This window comes from Sus scrofa, chromosome 7 (genome assembly GCF_054392235.1).
Source record: "Sus scrofa isolate SSC_HxYL_T2T_F1_AM1 chromosome 7, Sscrofa_HxYL_maternal_Yorkshire_Landrace_v2.0, whole genome shotgun sequence".
Classification (NCBI taxonomy): Eukaryota; Metazoa; Chordata; class Mammalia; order Artiodactyla; family Suidae; genus Sus; species Sus scrofa.
In genome coordinates, this window is record NC_139389.1 from 7,949,120 (window position 1) to 7,968,512 (window position 19,393).

The following is a 19,393-nucleotide window of genomic DNA, read 5'->3' on the forward strand; positions in this document are numbered from 1 at the left end:
TCCTATGGTGACCACTTTCCTTCCTTTCTCGCTACCTACCCCCCACCAAGCCGAGCTGAAAGGTATTTTATTACTTGCAGCCAAAGAGGCCTAATTTATTTAGTTATAATTTCAAAAATTAAAATATTCCCTCCTTGGGTTGTGTAAGAATTTCAACGATGACACCTGGCACAGTGTGATGGGCAGCCCAGTATTGTGATGAAATACCCACCCACAATCTCTGACCCCTTCCTCCTCCCAACAAAGCCTAGTCACAACAGGGACTGCCACACCCTTGGAGGAAGTGTGGTCAGTGCCCTGTCTATGACAGGTGACTTGTCTGAAGCTATCAGGATTACACAAGCACATACGTGTTGACCGAGTCATTTGCAGGAATTTATCTTACGGATATACTTGTTCAGATGCCAAAAAAAAAAAAAAACAAAGTATAAAGATACACTTGCACAGGTGCAAAAACAACACGGTGGGAGGTTACCTGGTAAAGCGTCGTTGATAAGAGCAAAATACCAGGAACAACTGGTTAAATAAATTACATAAATCCACACAATGGAAGTACTATGGTGCTGTAAAAAGGAATGAATAGAGGCTTTATGTATGGAAACCTGCTAAGTGAGAAGAGCATGGTGCAGGTACAGGTCAGTGGGTTTTGTAGGCTGTGGCTGCGGGATAAGGATGTCTATTTAAATTCACTTATATATACATTGAAAAAAACTCTAGCAAGCGAAACAAATGAACACCAGTAGTTTACCTGTGTCTATGGATGTGTATGTGGCTGAGAGTTGGGGGTGGGGAGCTTAGCTAGAAATAGGAGTAGGAGGGAGGCTTTGCCTGTATACCTCTTATGAGGTTCTAAGCAGTGCTATCCTGTGTTGTCAACTATTCAAAAGAGGAGAGTAAGAGAGACAGAGGGAGGGACAGGGTGGGGGAGAAGGGAGGGAAGGAGGGGAGGGGGGAAGGGAGGGAGGGAGGGATTGAGGATGGAAGGAAAGATGGGGGAAGAGGGAAATCAATGGCTACCAACAAAAATGTCTTTATCAGAATCTGTTGGTTGTTCTTAGTAAAGAAAATATTTGAAACTGCTTTCTCTTGAGCAGAAGAAACACTAACCCTTGTGCACTGGGCACAGCTCTAGCAATAGGGTCATGTCTTAATTGTCCCTCTGGGCCAGGAATCACAGCAGAGCTAGACTCGCTACCATCTCCAGCTCCAGGCGATTGTCCACCCCAACCAGCAACAGCCTCCCCTTGATGAAAGAGAGGAACTCCTAACTCCGTGAAGCATTATAGGAATGAGATCGGACACTCCCTCTCTGCGGACACAGGCCATTAGTCCTCACGTTCCACAACAGAAAACAGGCCTAAAATTCTACCGTGTCTGAGACAGAGAAAACAGTGACTCAGAACTCACACTCAGGGAAGTAAGCTTAAATGGTGCTTTTCCTTGAAAATGAGGGTTCCCCATCCTCACCGTCAATGACAAGTGAGAAACAACTCCTGACTTGACTTGGGACAGGTACTGTTGACAGATGAAAAACAGGCCACCCTAGTTAAATATGAATCCCAGATAAACAACAAATAGTTTGTATACTAAAATTATAGACTAAAACCTCTACTAAATTTATTTGTTGTTTATCTGAAATTCAAACTTAACTGGGTGGCCTGTATTTTTATTTTGCTGAATCTCTCAGCCCTGCCCAAGTGGAAGCTCTGGCTTCCACAGTTAAGACACAAGTGGGAAGGCCATTTGTTGCTGTCTTTCCAAGTAAAGGTCAACCAGACACTCACTCATCAAAGAATCAACCAGATGCCCCAGTGCCAGGTTCCAGGTATGACAACCCCCGGGGACTGTTCTGCCACCACCTACTGTCCAGTCCTCTGCTGCTGCTCCAGGTCCCATGGATAAAGCATGAATGGTCCCTTTACCTGGACGGGTGAAGTTCACAGCTCTACCATTGGAAGGATATTGGACTTATGTTTCTAACAGGAAATGCCAATTTGTGCTGCTCTCCCAAATTTTCTCACCTGGCCCACTGTCATGACTTCAAAGGCCGAATGACAGTGTATTAAGTTGAGTCAAGAATCCCCCATCTAGTAACCAGAATATGGTCCAAGGCAGCACCTTCCAGGTGTCAGGGTCTCTGGCAAGCCTCCAAGGAGGTGGGCTATTGGGATAGCTGCTTCGTCTGAGGGGAAGGGGTGGTTCTGATGAAACATCCCCCCAACAGCAGACACCATCGCTGCAGTTATGAGGTGGCCTGCTCCCGTCTGGTCTGTGACCCCCACCCGACAAGGAGAGTGAGCCTGTCTTTGGAGACGTCAGATCCTTATCTTGCCTTTCTTGGTTCAAGGCACAGATGGTGCTCACAGAATACTGGTCAGGTTTCCTCCTTCATAAAAGACAGAGGTTTTTATTCATGGGACATCCTCTTGGAAGGTATGCCCTTGGGTTACCAGCAGTCTAGGGTCTGGGATCCAGCTCTGGGATGACAACACACAGTGGCAGTGAAGATGGGTCCCAGTACCCTGCCTCCCACACTGAGGAGAGGTGTAAGCCCCACAAACAGTAGCCTCTCTTCTCAGGTTCCAGCTCATTGAGTGGGCAGCCTGTCTTGGCAATGGTCCATGGGATTAGAGGCACAATCATGAGTTGGGTTTGGCTTTCTGGAAAAGGTGGGCTGGGGGAAGACCAATTAAAGACAACAGTTGTGCTAGATCAGCACCACAGAGGAGGACTGGCTCTTTCCTGAAGCTGCAGTTCACCAAATACAAGCCAAAGCCACCAGCAGCCCTGGTTAGAAGAGCAACCACTGCAGTCATGATTCAGAGACGCTAAACTCTGTCCTCGACGTGGGCAGAGAGCTGGATGTGTTATATCACAGAGACTGATTTCAAAGTGTGGTGAACCCAGTGGGGTTTTTTAGGGCAGACACACAATTGCTTGCAAATTAGTAGTGGGTACAATGAGCATGGTTTTGTGTTTCTCTGCAGGTTTTCTCTTTGGTCTCTTGAGGGAGTTGGGAGAAACCCATCTGAAATTCAAACCTGCTTCAGTCATTATTTTCCCTTAAACTAGATCTGAACCTTAGATCTTCTGGCTTTATTTGCTGAATTCTAATGGGAACTGGGCCCTCCAAATATTATTCTTATTATGTTGTGCTAATATTTTTTTGCTGGAAACACATCATACCAAGATGTCTTGGAACCCTTCCTTTGCCAGACTGTTTGAAGCTCAAGTGAGCAGACATCCAACTTCCGGGCTGATCCCGGAGTTTCATGATCAAGCCAGGGCAGGCAAAGATTCCAGGAAAGTCTCCTGGGGAAGGCCAAAGATTTCTGAAAGTATCTGTGGACAAACAGATGTGCTAGGACTGGGTGAATTCCCATAACTCAGCCTAAGCTGATGAAAGTGCTTTGTGGATGACGGGCAGGTGGGCTGTGGTGGTCTGGGTTCTGGCCCCTGAGGCCTGAGTGGAGGGGACCCACCAGCCATTCAGATGCTCCTTGGCTGCAGAGAAGCAGGCGAAGTCAAGGGGCATCCGGTGAGACTGTAGTTTTGGACACAGTATGGCCAGGCGGGCCCCTGGCCGAGCCTGTGGGGATATAAGAGGGAACCCAGAACGCTTTCATCTCTCCCAATCCTCGTCCTTCTGCTCCACTCTCCTCTCCTCCCCTCCCCAACAGAAGTCATGGCTCAACAGAGCAGGATGGAATTCAGTGTTTCTCAGGTGAGATGCCCAGGCCACCTGCAGCAGAATCACTGAACATGCCTCTTTAAAACCCTGATTCTTAGGGCTTCTCTAGATCCGCCTACTGAGTCCCTGTGGTTGCGGGGGGGTGGTAGAGGGGGGTGGGGGTGGGGTGCTGGGAACTTGCATTGTACACACACACACCTGGGTGATTCTTACATGCGCTAATGTTGAGAACCCCTGCTAGAAGTCCAGGACCTCTAATTAGCAGCTGAAAGACCCAAATTCAGTTTACTTCCTGTGTGTGGTCTTGGGCAAGTTTTTTATTACCTCCCAGCCCCACTGCCCCACCTGTACACACGGATATGCTCTTTTATAGGACGGGGTTTTTTTTCTCTTTGCAGATTAAATCAGATAAGCCATAGGACAAACCTGAGCTCTTGCTAGATTTTAGTATCCGGGACCCTAAGAGAGAGAGAAAAGGGATGGTATGCTAATAAAAATTTTAGTAGGCCTCAGGACATATACGCTTTGGAGAAGTTTCCAAAGGCTCCTAGAACTCTTTCTGGATGGACACGGAGCATGGAGACTTGACACCAAGTGGCTTGACTACCCACTAAAGCCTCACTAACACACCCAGGAGTGAAGGATATGACAAGGTGATAGATGCTTCGGCTGACACAGGCTAATGGAAAAGTGGAATAATATTTCCAGCTAAGAGCAGAAGTTGAAAGCAGTATCTTCTATCGGCACCGAGCAGGGACCCACATGCTCAAAGTCGTTGATTCTCACCAAGGCTGATTATGCCCCCAGGGGACAGTGGGCAAAGTCTGGAGACATTTTTGGTTGTCATAGCTGGGACGTGTTATGTCATCTCGTGGGGCAGAGGCCAGGGGCCACTGAGCAGCCTCTGGTGCAAAGCACAGTTTCCTAGACAGAGAATTGTCGCTATTAGCTAAAAGATTACTAAGAGTGCCGCGGTCGAGAAACCCTGTGCTGAGTTAACGCAGACAGTGGAATCACGGGTGATGGAAGGAGACCTGCAGGTAGCTAAACACCTCCCGAGTCACGGGCTCCTGCTGCTGGACTGCAAAGAGTCACAGATGAGCCCTGGGACCCAGTGCCCTGCGAGCAGGCGGATGACCCTTAACCTCGTCCCACGTCACATGTTCAATGTAGCCGGGTTCCGGCTTGTGTCCATGATGAAATAACTGGGAAATACTCTGCAGAAGTGTTGTTCTCTGCAGGGCAGGGAAGATGCTCCCAGCAATGGTGTCTGAGTTGTACCAAGAGGGTAGAATGATAGGAAGGACCTGGAAGGCCATGCCGTCCTGCAAGGCTGGCTCCTCCAAGGAGCCCAGTCCAGGCGCGTGGAGGGTAGCTCACAGGCTTAGAGGGACCCAGGGAGGGCACTCGGGCCTGGGATCAGATCCCAGTGGCTGCTGGTTTATGACAGTCCTTTGCTAGTTATGGTCTTGCTTCCCTCCTTGACCCTTGGCTGCATTTCCCAGATCGTCCCTGGTGCTTCCAGTCGGTTCCAGTGAACCAGCTCTCCGGCTTTTCTCCCTTCACTTGGCCCGCTGTCTCTTTTTGTCGCGTCTTTCCTGGCATGGCCTGTGCTCCAGGGCTCTAGCTCTAGAAACAAATCTTTTAGGGTGCCCTGGACTCCTTCCCCACAAACGCCCAGTGTGCAGGGCTGGCTTCCAAGTTTCTTTCTCAGACTCCACCTGCAGGGATCCCATGACCGTTTTCATGCATGCGGCCTTGCTGTGCACAGGGCCAGCATCACGGTGTGTGACATGGGTGGTCCCCAGGACTCCGTCTTCAGAAAGACCCTATGCTGGGTTTAATGCGCTACTGTCTCATTTAAAAAGTCTTAAACGTTTTTTCTTTCAACTCGTATTTTGTAAGTGAATTCTGATCAGGCAACGGAGCATGCACAGGAACAGAGGAGATACACACGGTCTGTGTGTCTGTCCTTTCTTGCTGCTACTCCCACAGACGCTCCCATGAGCACAGAATTCCAGTGGACCCTCAAGGAGATGCAAAGCCAGTGCCAGCTAAGTGTGTTTCGTCTCCAGCTGAGTTATCGGACGGGGAAGGATGCCAGCAGCCCCAAGAGGCCACACTTTCCATCTGAAACAAGACGTGCTTCTAACCCAGAAAGAAGGCAGTGGTTTTCTAAGAAACACAGATGATCAAAGAGCCCTATCTTGTTCTTTCTTACTCATGTTACTTCCCTGCATTAGGCATCAACCTGACTGACCTGAAAATGAGGACAGAGAAGGAAAGAAAAAGATAAGGGCCCCCATTGTTCCTTCTCTTTCAATCCTTCCTTACTCATCAGTAAGCTGAAGGTAGGGCTTGTTGGTAAAATGTGCATGCCTCAAGAAGTGAAATAAAAGCAGATGAGTCAGTTTTGTGCAGCTTTTCTTCTGCTACGGTAAGAATGAAATATGCAAATTGTGTAATTTTGATGATTAGCATGTGTTAAATGCTCTTATATTTGCATTTAAAATAGGCACCACACAATATTGAAATGAAAGGGCTAAAATTTATGCTAACGTTTAAAATTTAAATTTTCCTTTACTTAGAGTGGCATTCAATAGTGGCATTTAAAAAAAAGCAACAAAAGCCATGACAAGTGAAGAGAGACTGGAAGAATGGAAAAAGCTTTTATTTTAGTACCTCTAATGGCACCTTTCCATGCTTTTTCAAAAAGGGCTCCCACATTTTCATTTTGAATTGAGCCCTGCCTGTATGCTTTTCTTCCTGCAGTCACAGTAGAATGTCATCAATAATCCACTGGCCTGTGCGCACAGGCAGCACCCAGGAACTCATGTCCCCCAGGAGCAACACAGAACCCATGGCTCACAGAATAGGAGGTATCAACACTCCAGCTCCTGTGCTGTCCCTTCAGGACAGCCTTGGCATGTGGCCTGGACCAACTCCAAGCTCCCCTGTGGGGTTAATCCAAGCTACCCTTTATCCAACTTCCCTCAAAGAAATGAGGACAGTTTAAGAGACCTCTGGGACAACATTAAATGCACCAACATTCGCATTATAGGCATCCCTGAATCAGAAGAGAGAAAGTACTGGAGAAAATATATGATGAGATAATACCTGAAAACTTCCCTAACATGGGGAAGGAAACACTCCCTCAAGTCCAGGAAGCACAGTGAGTCCCATACAGGATAAACCCAAGGTAGTGTACATTTTCTTGCCCCTCACCTTCATGGGCCCACTCTCTCTCTCCTTCCTAGTTTTTTTCCGGGGAAATTTTTGAAAACATCACCTTCACTCATCGTGAAACAACATGTCCAAATCTCTTGAAATCTGGGCCCCAGCCAGATAAAGCATTTGCGTGTGCTGTGGAATAACTCACCTAGCCTTCTCAGCAATGTGATCCATCTCTGCCAAAGCCACTGTTTTTGTGAGGTGCCAGTGGTGGATGGCAATCAGGTTGTGGGGCAGGAAGCCCAACCTGATGGACATTCCCAAAGTGGTCTTCTATAAACCTTTTAAGGTTTACATGGAAACTTTCTATGGAAAAGTCTTTCCATACAGGTTAGAGGGAATTTGGAGAGTACTTGAGAGAGTGGACTCCATCACAGGTCACTCTGCTGTAATGTTCTGAGTAGATCTGGGCCAAGAACTGAGAGAAGAGAAGACCACATGGCCTGGACCTCAGGAAAATGTGCTCTATTTACTAACAGGCCTCCTGATGTCACAGAGTCCCCAGCTCTACTTGCTTGGCTGGGGGAAAGGAGAATGAAACTTACAAAGAGCAGGCTCTGTTTTACCTGTTTAATTAGTCTACTTTGTAAAAATTGGGCTGGACAAAAAAACCAAACAGCCCAATCGAAAAATGGTCAGAAGATCTAAATAGACATTTTTCCAAAGAAGACAGACAGATGGCTAAAAGGCACATGAAAAGATGTTCAACATCACTAATTATTAGAGAAATGCAAATCAAACCTACAACAAGGTATCACCTCAGAATGGCCATCAATAAAAAGCCTACAAATCATAAATGTTGGAAATGATGTGGAGCAAAGGGAAGATTCCTACACTGTTGGTAGGAATGCAATTTGGTACAACCACTGTGGAGAACAGTAAGGAGATTTCTTAAAAAAAAAAAAAACAACTAAATACAGAAGTACCATATGACCCAACAATCCCACCCACGGGCATACATCTAGAGAAAATGATAATTCAAAAAAATACATGCAACCCCAATGTTCACAGCAGTACTGTTTACAATAGCCAAGACATGGAAGCAACCTAAATGTCCACTGACAGAAGAATGGATTAAGAAGATGTGGTACATATATACAATGGAATATTACCCAGCCATAAAAATAATGAAATATTGCCACTTGCAGCAACATGGATGGACCTAGAGATTATCATATTAAGTGAAGTAAGTCAGACAGAGAGAGATAAATATCATATGATATCACTTATATGTGGAATCTAATAAAAATGATACAAAAGAACTTATTTACAAGCAGAAACTCACTGATTTCAAAATCAAATTTATGGTTACCAAATGGGGAAACCATGGGTGGGGGCATAAATTAGGAGGATGGGATTAACACATACACACTACTAAATGTAAAATAGATAATTAACAGGGACCTACTATATAGCACAAGGAGGCCTGCTCAATGTTCTGTAATAACCTATATGGGAAAAAAGAATGGGTATGTGTGTATATATATATATATATATAACTGATTCACTTTACTGTAAACCTGAAGCTAATACAACACCACAAATCAACCATACCCCAATAAATTTTTTTAAAAAATTGGATTGGAACCAAAATAAAATTGTATTATTTTTTCCCACTCATCAAGGTATATGGTTACTTAACCTGAGCAGTTTGAAGAGTTTTGTCAGGTCCTCTGCCGGGAGAATTTTTATCCACTCTTCAAAACTCGACACCATGTCAGTACACTCTCTTTGCCATGCCACATCACATCCCCACCGAAGTATTCGTTCGTATAGTTGCCATCCCCCCTTAGAATATAAGGACTGCAGGTCAGAATCTTTATCTTATTCACTTATGAAGCCCCATAGCCTCGTGCAATACTTGTCATCTAATTGATCTTAGAAACATTTGATTAAAGAATGCAGCTGCATGAACCAGGCTCTATGCTGAGCATTTACATGCATTATTACCTTCCTTCTTTACGAGACAATTAGTATGTATAAGGTGGATACTAGTATCCTCATTCTACAATTGGGGAAACTGAGGCCAAGGAAGGTTACATACGATCTTGCTTAAGATCACACAGCTTTCCTAGCCGCAGGGCAGAGTCAAACCCAAGTGCAGCATCAGAGCCTGTGTGATTCACCACAGAGTAAGTTGGTGAATAGATATTTCCAAGGTTGTCAGGAAGAGAGCTCATTAGAAAGATAGGCTTATCTGTACGATGGCCTCTTAATTAAACAGTATAACAAAATTCCCTACGTTAAAAAAGACGCCATTTTTATCTCCCAACTCTGTAGGGAACCAATTTTCATTTTAACCAGTTTCTCCCAGGTCCACTGAGCTTTGGTGTCAAAAGGTCCTGTTACACATGTATTTAGTTCTGCTGCAGATTAAAAGCAATAAAGAAACCAAGCACAGCTGCAGAGCCAGGCTCTTCTCAGCTCGTGATTACAGCTTGCTAGGGAACCCTCCCAAATTGCACTGTGTGTTTACGACATAGAAATTCTTGAGGGTGGTACTGATATACCAGTTACAGACACTGGTATTTTTGGCCCCGTGGGGCAGACAAGGAAAAGGGATTTTATTTTGTTATGAGAAACACTTTTTTGCTTATACCTAACTTTTATTGTTCACAAAGGATTTCAAAGTATTACCAAAGAACATGAACATTATACTTGAGTGGGCACAGCAGACTTTCATAGCCTAATGGGCAGTGTTTCACACTGAATTTCTTTTCAATTCATCAGGATTTATTAAAAATAAAAATCACAGGGAGTTCCGTCATGGCTCAGCAGTAACGAACCTGACTAGTATGCATGAGAAGGTGGGTTCAATCCCTGGCCTCGCTCAGTGGGTTAAAGGATCTGGTGTTGCCGTGAGCTGTGGTATAGGTTGAAGACATGGCTTGGATATTGAGTTGCCATGGTCGTGGTGTAGGCTGGTGGCTACAGCTTCGATTCAACCCCTAGCCTGGGAATTTCCATACGCCACAGGTGTGGCCCTACAAAGACAATAAAGTAAAATAAAATAAATGAAATAAAATAAAATCACAGAAGTTCACCAGACTCCTAGCCCCCACCCACTTCTAGTCCTGATCACTGAGGATGCGGGAACACATGGGTGGCTTTCCAAGGCTTGGTCAAGGCTGAGGGCGGCCTGGGGCCCCACTGCTCCTGCTCCTGGGGGGGCCTTGCTTTCTTGTCCACTTAGGAACCAAAGGCCCCCATGGTTCAGGCAGTTCAGACTTGCAGTTGTCATTTATAGCCACCTAAACTTAGAGGATGACAGAATTATGAAAACATAAGAAATGGAATCAGATAGGAGGAAAAGTTTTGAGAAACCCCCCCCCCCCCCCACACACACACACAAAGAGAAAGGGGAAGGGCTGTGTCGTGGGACAAGTGGTGAACCGACAGTTAGAGAGACTCGGGTTTTAGGCAGGGTGATCACATAATCGATTATGCAAACTGGGGCTCCTCTGAGGGTGAGAGAGATTACTATTGATAATTGTGCCGAGACAGCAGGCACAGATGGGTACCGTCATTGTATGGCATGGTCACCATGGCCCTGGGACACTAACTAGCTGTCTAACCTTCAGCAAGTCACTGAATATCTTGGGCCACCAACTTGTTTTCAAGAGAAAACCTACAATCTCCCCAGCCTCTTTTCATGAAGGACCCCTTCTCTAACTTCTTCCCACAAATGATGTCCATGTTTTCAGGAGACTCACATCAAGTAATATTGAGTCATAGGTGAGTCGAAGTGCTGTCAATTAGCATTTTTTGTCAGCATGAAATCATCAGTTATGTGCCATGTTAATGCAGTTTTAAGCAAAAGGGGGAAAAAAAAACCCTTGATATTTTATTTTTTAATTTTTCCCCAGTTTTTATTTTATTTTATTTAAATGGATGCCAACTATTGCATTTGGAGTGATATTTTAATATACCTGCGAGTCTTGTTTAAAGTAAAGGGAGGAGTTCACGCTGTGGCTCAGTGGGATGGGGGGTGTTTGGGGAGTGCTGGGACGCAGGCTTGATACTCAGACGGGGCAGTGGGCTAAGAATCCCCAGTTGCCGCAGCTGCTGCTTAGGTCTCAACTGTAGCTAGGATCGGATCCCTGGCCTGGGAACTGCATATGCCACAGGACAGCCAAAAAGAAAAATAAAGAAAGCAAGTGGAAGAGTTCTGATGCCATTTTTGAAAAATATAAAAGCTTGTGGATCCCCTCCAGTACCTTCGCAACCAACAGACATCGGTAGGTTGAAAAACACTTGACTGGGTGACCTAAGAGCTCGTCTCCAGGTCTGACTGTCTGTGATCCTCTGACTCTGGTGCCTCACCGTCTGAAATACAGGGAGAGCGTGACGATGGAAATACAAGAGGGCCAGCTAGGGATCTGAAGCTGCTGACCCGCCTGAGGATGTTAGTTGGGGGAGGGGGCCCCCTACACGGAGGGCACCTGGACCAAGTTCCCACAGAGGGAGAAGAAAATCCTTTGCCTTGGGGCACAAGTCCTCCCAGCTTAAGGCCTCTTGCTCCACACGTGGGGGTGTTTTCACAGAATATATTCACAGCCTTAGGGGACCAGTGACATTCTCTCCCCGTCTCCCTCCTGTACCACCCCCTCTAGGGGAAAAAATGGGGTACTCAAGACCCCTCTATAGATCTGTCAGAGTGGGTCTCAAATCTGAGGTCTGCAGAATCAGCTGGCAAAATAAAAAAGGATAAGTCAGCTACCTAACTGCTCCACGGGTGGTGCTAACATTCTAGATTCTAAAGCAATAAGCTCGCAGTGTGCTCAGTGGGGCAGTGCTGCCCACCGAGTGCTCCTGGTAAATGATGTGTTAGGGGGTGGCTGGTTGTGACGCTGACTGAAGGTAGACACCACTGGTACTTTGTGCCTAGACAGTGGGGATGCACTATGCCCTGCTCTCAGCCAGAGACGCTCACATAATGAACAGGCATCCCTCCCCAAATGTAAAAAGCATCCCCACCAAGAAACAAGAATGAAACAAGGGAGTTCCTTCATGGTTCAGTGGAAAGGAATCTGACCAACATCCATGAGGACGCAGGTTCGATTCCTGGCCTCGCTCAGTGGGTTAAGGATCTGGCATTGCCGTGCGTGAGCTGTGGTGTAGGTTGCAGACATGGTTTGGATCTGGTGTTTCTGTGGCTGTGGCGTAGGCTGGCAGCTACAGCTCCCATTAGACCCCTAGTCTGGGAATCTCCATATGCGGTGGGTGCGGCCCTAAAAAAAAGCCAAAAATAAATAAATAAATAAATAAATAAATAAGAGAGAATGAAACAAGAATGAAAGCTTTTCATTTTTACATGTAAAGAATTATTTAGACCCAGTTAAGAGGGCTCAAATCATACTGGACAGCTTCCTCTAATTCCAGATCACTGGACAGAACTTCCAGATGGAACCAGTCAGTTCTGACAGGTCCTGGATAAAAGGAAAGAGCAGAGGTCACCCCCGAAGGCACCGTGCGCCTCCTTCCCACCCCAGTCCAAAGTACACAGCGTGTTCTGTGCGGTGGTTTCTCTTTCCTCTCAGTGTTGACAGAATTGTTAAATCATTGTCTCCATTTATTTAGGAGATGATTGGCATCGTCCCTCAAAACAGAAAAACAACCTGAGCTAAATCTAAAATGTTAAGGATACAGCCAACGGGGCGGTCTTTTGTCTCTGCTTTGCCTTCTATGGTAAACTTGGACTTCTCCCGAGTTTGGTTTCATTCATTTCAGCTAGAAGTGTGGGGTGAATAAACTCTTCACCAGTCTTCCCCTGGAATGGTTGACTCAGCTCTGCTGTGAGTTAGTGGCCCCGGGGGAGGCAGGCAAGGGCTCCCTTGCTGTAAGATGCCTCCTGAAAGGGAAGAGGGGTCACTGACGACCCACAAAGCAGGCTGTGGCCATAAATATTTCAGAATTTGGTTCCCTTAAAATCTTCAATAATGGAAAACATTTGCTGCTTAAGGCTTTTAAGTCCGCCAATCTTTGGATTCAATCTCCTATGGCGAGGTACAAGCATGACCTCATGGTCAGGAGGAATGCACGGCACATAAAGCCTCGCCTGGGTCAGAGAGAAGGGCTATGCTCTCCAGAGGGCCCTAAGACAGATATACACACGCGGCCCGGCACATGTCAAAGACCTGCGCAAGGGCAAACATCTTTATGACTTTGGTCCTGGGAAGAGAGGCCCGGCCTGGGATTAGAATTTACAGCTGACAAGCAGCTGATGAGGCAGTTATGGCCATTTAGTGCATGAATGGCCACGGTGGGAACAGGGGGCTTAGCGCGCCAGGCTGGAACTCTCCGAGTGAAGTGGGGGCAACCCTGTTCACGCGTGCTGGGACAAGTTTACTCACCCCGTGATCTGCCCCCTGGGCCTTTTCTTTGCCTTTCTTTGATTTAGAGCCCTTCCTGCAGTTCTGTAGAGTTCTGACACACATGATCATTTAGCATCAAGGGAATTCCCAAGACCAGGGGAAGAATATCTTTCCTGGCTATAAACACCACTCTGAAATTCTTCTCATCTGTGGTGTTTCAAGAGCACTTGAAATGCGCATGGCCTGCCCCCTTGAGAGTCCCCGTCCTCTAAGAGCCCACACCCCTCCGAACCCATCTTGCTCACAAGCACCCTTAATAGATGTCCTCTCTGACCCCCCCAAAGTGTCACCCAGCTTTACTGCAGCGGTTCTCATCTGGGAGCAGTTTTGTCCCATAGGGGATGTGTGGCAAGTATTTTGAGACATTTTTGAGGATCTCAATGGAATGGGAGCTGTTACTAGTATGTAGGGGATACATGCCAGAGACACTTCTAAATATCTTACAACGCACAGGACAACCTTCCGCAGCAAAGAAAGATCTAGCCCCAAAACGTCAGTAGGGCTAAGGTTGAGAAACTCTGCCCTGGGGTAAGGGTAGACCACCTTTGCAGAGGCCAAGAAAGTAATTATCTAAATTTGTACCGTCTGGTGGAACATTCTGCGATAATGGAAATGTTTAGCGTTTGTGCTGTCCAATTCGTTAGCGGGGAGATAGATGAGGCAATTTAGCACTTGAAATGTGGCCAGTGTGATTAAGAAACTGAATTTTTAATTTTATTTAACTTTTAATTAAATCATTCCATGTAGCTACTGACTGCTATCTTGGGCTGTACAGGTCCATATAATGGGAGCTGAGAAGCACTGGCTGGTTATCTACGCCACTGGCTTATAATTAAAATTCCACAGTTAGACACTCCTTCTTTAGCGAAGACTTTGACCCACAGTTATATGATGTCACCTTGGGAGGGAGATGACCTTTAACTTATCAAGCACTGACGCTAGTTTAATATGACTGGTGGATTTGAAAAATGTTTTGACAGAAGCGGGGAGCACTGACATGAAGGAGAGGCCACATGGGATGGGGGACTTGGGGGCGGCATCTAGAGGAAACTGGGGACGGTGGTGACATGCCCTGGAGGAAGACAAAGCGACCTGTGCTTACTTTAATCACACAAATTCTGCTGAAAACGAAAGCCAAATGCAGTGGTCCTTTAAGAGCCACTGGGTTCTAGACTCCTCCACGAATACCAACATTTGCGGATGCTCAAGTCCTTTTAAATAAAACGGTGTAGTTCAGTTGGCCTGTGAGGAAGAGGATGCTCAGAAAAGTGGAAACCGGAAGTGGGACCCCAGGAAGCAGAACCGCAGAAGCAGAACCACTATATTTACAATGCCCATTCAGATATGTATTCTGTGAAACCTAGAGCCAAAGGGGGCTGAAAAGACCAAGCACATCACAAAGGCCAGCCTGTTTCCGGCTCTTTCCCTACCTGCCTTTGGCTCTTAGACCCAGTCTCCAGCCACTGAGATATTATGGTCCCCCCTCCCGTATGTAGCCCCCCAAAAGCAATACGAAACCTGAAAACACAAAGTGATCTTTCCCTTTGATCTGAAGATGAAATTTTGGGTCATCAAAGCTATATTGGTGTAATTTCTGCTGGTTTTCTAAGCAAGTACAGGCCTCTTCCTTAATCTAAAGCTCTGCTCTGGGGTCTGAATTTTAGGGCCTCTGTTCTATATAATCTATTGAATAGCTAGCTTATTGCACATGTTTTCCTTGATAAAACACCATGTACTCAACTTTAAAGATTTGTAGAGTTGGAGTTTCCTGTCATGGCTCAGTGGGAACGAATCTGACTAGTAACCATGAGGACGCAGGTTCGATCCCTGGCCTCGCTCAGTGGGCGTTGCTGTGAGCTGTGGTGTAGGTTGCAGATGTGGCTTGGATCCTGCAATGCTGTGGCTGTGGTGTAGGCCAGCAGCTACAGCTCTGATTTGACCCCTAGCCTGGGAACCTCCATATGCCTCGGGAGTGGCCCTAAAAAGACAATCAATCCATCAATAAAGATTTGCAGAGAAGGAAGTGACCAACCTCCCTTGGTAAGCTACATCTACTCAGGTTTCTTGGAGATGGGGAAAGAATAGGAGCTAAACCAAACCAAAGGCAAGCCCTCTCTCCCCAAGTGTTCGATGGGGCTCAACCTGGAGCTCCTGGTGGCATCGATTTTGGTCACTTCCACGGGGAGCAACGGAGATTGAACAGAAAGACCACGTCCACCAAAATTATGACATGGATGGGGGAACTGTGATACAAGGAGAGCTAAAGAGATGGGGATATTTCTGCCCAGAAAGATGCAGGCTGAGAGAAGCATATGACCGAGAGAAGAGAGAGTTTTGGCTCTTTCACAAGTCACTAGTTTGTCTGAACGTGGCCAGGGTGAGAAGGGTGTGGAAGGGAAAGCAGGTAAGTCGAGGACAAGGAAAGGAAGCACTTCTGTCCTAGTCCATTTAGGTTTTACCATAACAAAAATACTGTAGACTGGGGGCTTACAAGCAGCAGAAATTTATTTCGCACAGTTCTGGAGGCGGGGAAGGGCAGGATCAAGGCACCAGCAGACCTGACGCCTGGGGAAGGCTCACTTCCTGCTTTACAGACATCCCGTCTCTGTGTCCTCACGGGGAGGGGGGACAAGAGGGCTCTCTGCGATCTTTTATAAGGGTATCCATCCCATTTATGAGGGGTTTGCCCTCATGACCTCCCAAATTCCCAAAGGCCCCTCTTCCAAATACCATCACATGGGGTCCTAGGTTTCAATATATGAGTTGGGGTGTGTGTGCATAAACATTCAGCTTCAGCAGTCTGCCCCTATCCCCCCGAAATTCATATCCTTCTCGCATACAAAATGCCTTCATTCCATCCCAATAGCTCTCAAAGTCTTTGCTTATTTTATCAGCAGTTCAAAAGTCTAGAGTCCACAGTCTCATCTAAATGTCATCCAAATCTGACATGGGCAAGATTCAAGGTGTTAGACATCCTGTGGCAAATTGCTCTCCAGTTGTGTGTCTCTGAAGCCAGGGAAGCTAGGTGCTTCCAAAATACAATAACAGGGCTGGCATAGAATAGACCTTCTCATTCCTATGGAGAACTAGGAAAGAAGAAAGGGGTGTCAGGTCCCAAATAAGTCCAAACCCTAACAGGATCAACAGCATTAAGCCATAAGGCTCGAGAACAGTCCTCCTTGGCTTAATTCTCTGCCCTCCAGGCCCATTGGAGTGGCAATGTCACCCCATGTCTCAGTGGGACAGCCCCTGGTGGCTCTCTGCAAGGACTCCATCTCGGCCCCAGCCACAGCTCTCTGTCAGGCCCTGCCCCACTGTGGCTCTCTGCTGGGGACTTGTGGCCCTCCCAGGTGACACTGTCCAGGCCACAGTTCCACCAGGTGCAGCCCAAGCTGGGGGCTCTCTCTGTGGGGACCCCACCCCTGAAGCACTGCCAGGGCATTGTGCCTCGCTTGACCCAGAAAGGTGGCCCCACCCTTGAAATCACTGCACAGCCGAGGCCCTTGCACTTTGGGCCTGTGATAAGAGTGGTGTGTTCGATGACCTCTGACCTTCAGGGTCCTTCTCCCATTGTTTTGAAGGATAGCACCTGGCTAGAGATGGCTGATCCACACTCATCTCCCCAGCAGGGTCTACTGGCCATACTATTTGTGCTCTCATTTTTTTGCATATGGAGAGAGACAATCTTCCAAATCTTAAAAGTCTGTTGTCTTTTTGCTTAACAATTTTATCTTTAAGATGTTTCTCCTCTCGAATTTTGCTATAAGCAGTCAGGAGATGCCGAGCTGCACCATCTACACTTTGCTTGGAAATAACTTCCAACTACATATCCAATTTCATCGCATATCCAATTTCATCCACCTTCCATGAAACACTGAGACCCAAACACAGTCCAGCCAACTTCTCTACCAGTTTCTAACAACGACGGCCTTTCCCCCCGTTTCAGATAACATGTGCCTCATTTTTATGCGAGACTCTCCGAATGGCCTTTACTGTCCGTATTTCCACCACCATTCCACTCATGATTACTTAGGTATTTCCTAGGAAGACTGAAGCTTTCCCTATGGTTCTCCTTTCTTTCCCAGCTCTCACGCATCGCCGTTAATGGTCCATGTATCACACTTTTCCTAGCATGCACCTCGAACTCTTCTAGCCCCCACCCAGTACGCTCACTACCCAATCCCTCCACGTTTTGAAATCTTTGTTACAGCAGCAGCCCACTTCTCAGGAGCAGTTTCCTAGTCCATTTGAATTGCTATAACAAAAACACCATAGACTGGGTGGCTTCTGAACAAACCTTTATTTCTCACAGTCCTGGAAGCGGGTTATTCCAAGATCAAGGTGTTTGGTGAGACCTCTCCTCCTGATTCATAGCCAGCCATCTTCTTGCTGTGTCCTCATGTGGCATAAGGGACAAGGGAGCTCTCTGGGGTCTCTTAAAGGAGCACCAATCCCATTCAGGAGAGCTCCACCCTCATGACCTAATCATGTCCCCAAGGCCCCACTTCCTCAAACCATCATACTGAGGATTTGCTTTCAACATATGAATGTTGGAAGCACAGACTTTCAGTCTACGGCAATTACTTAATACAGTGCAGTAGTGAGAGTAAGGGGAGTGGAGGGGTGATTTAAGAGTCTTTTATCCCAATGCTCAAGGCTGTAGAAATAAAGAGCTCAAAGATGTTTAAATGTAAAACGACAGTTCCATAAAGAATTCTCGACTGGAGGAAACTAGGGTGGTTAAAGCTAATCTCTTGAGATAAGCATAGAGAGACACTCCATCCCCTTTGCATAATGACCCCCATGCCATTCTCCAGAAAGGGACACTAGGCTAGTCTTGCCAATGGTCTTTGAGTTTATCTCATACGGCTACTTCCTGCTGTGGGATGCAGGTGAGCTAACCTCCTAAGTGTGTTTGCCATTTACCCGTGTTTGACACAAGCAACTTTTACACGTTAGTGTTAAAACAGGCTGAGAAACACAATAGCTCCCTGGGAGGAAGCGGCAAGCCCAGGCCTATGGGGAGGGGGCTGAAGTTCAAATGCACTAATAGCTGTTTTTAAACTGATCCGTGCTAAGTCTTTGAGTGCAAGGGCTGATTATTGGGTCAACAAACATGAAAAGCTTTGTCAGTGGCCCAAGTATGAACCAGAAGCAACATGTCTTTCATGAGCGTTTAGGATGAAAGATGTTAAGATTAAAAAAAAGAAAATCTTGGTAACAGCAAGCGCCATTTGAGGGTCTTTTTTTTATGTGTGTTTTGCCCTAAGAGAAAAAGGAAAGCAGTAAGATCTATGAAATGTCCTTGATCTTTTTTCAAGCCAAAGTTGTAAGCCCTGAGTTACCTTCATGTTCCCATTACAAGCACTGCAGGGTAGGGTTTCCAAGCGGGCCCTCAGCTCTTAGCTTAATAAGACGATGACACTCATATGAATAGAGGTGCAGTGAACAAAAGATTCGAGAACACTGTGCAAATTTGACCACATCTTGCCTCTTCTCAGAATCCTTCAAATTCATCAGCGGCTCTCCATTGCCTCCAGGCTGGGGGCGGGGGTCTCCTTGTTAGTACCTGCACTTCTTGCCTTTGCTCCCATCTCAAGGAGGTACTTCCAGTTCTCCAGATGCTTCTTATTCTCCTGTAACCCCCCGCCCTTTCACATGCTGTTGCCTCCCAATCAGATGCATCTTCGCTGCAGCAATGAGATCTTCCTTTGCCCTCTGTGCTTCACTTCCTTACAGCCCCTATCATGCCCACTGAAATTACCTCCCAACTCAACTGTGAGATTCTTGAGGCTGGGAGGGGCTGCTGGGTTTCTCAAGGTCTAGCACAATGCCCAGCACAAAAGCAGTAACAGGTCAGTAAATGCTCAATGAGGGAACCAGTGGGTTTCTGTGAACGCTAAATGATGGAGAGCTTTTTGACAAAGTTGCCTCCTGCATTTTCTCTTAGAAGAACTGCTAAGAGCAGATTTAAATAAGAGCCACAGAGCAATAAATGCTAATATGAGTACCTTCCTGTCAGCTCCACATAAAGATATATTCCAAAACCCACTGTTCCCTTCAAGACAAATGAAAAGAAAAAGTAAGAAGAGAAGCA

At 46.4% G+C, this 19,393-nt stretch overlaps 1 protein-coding gene and 1 long non-coding RNA gene across 6 annotated transcripts in view; one reads left to right on the top strand and one right to left on the bottom strand.

The window, feature by feature from the left end:
* LOC146401174 (uncharacterized) overlaps positions 1 to 19,393 on the top strand; it is a 1,049,691-nt gene that overhangs the window by 130,902 nt on the left and 899,396 nt on the right. The window lies entirely within an intron of this gene.
* Positions 1 to 19,393, bottom strand: part of NEDD9 (neural precursor cell expressed, developmentally down-regulated 9) — a 290,141-nt gene that overhangs the window by 121,905 nt on the left and 148,843 nt on the right. The window lies entirely within an intron of this gene.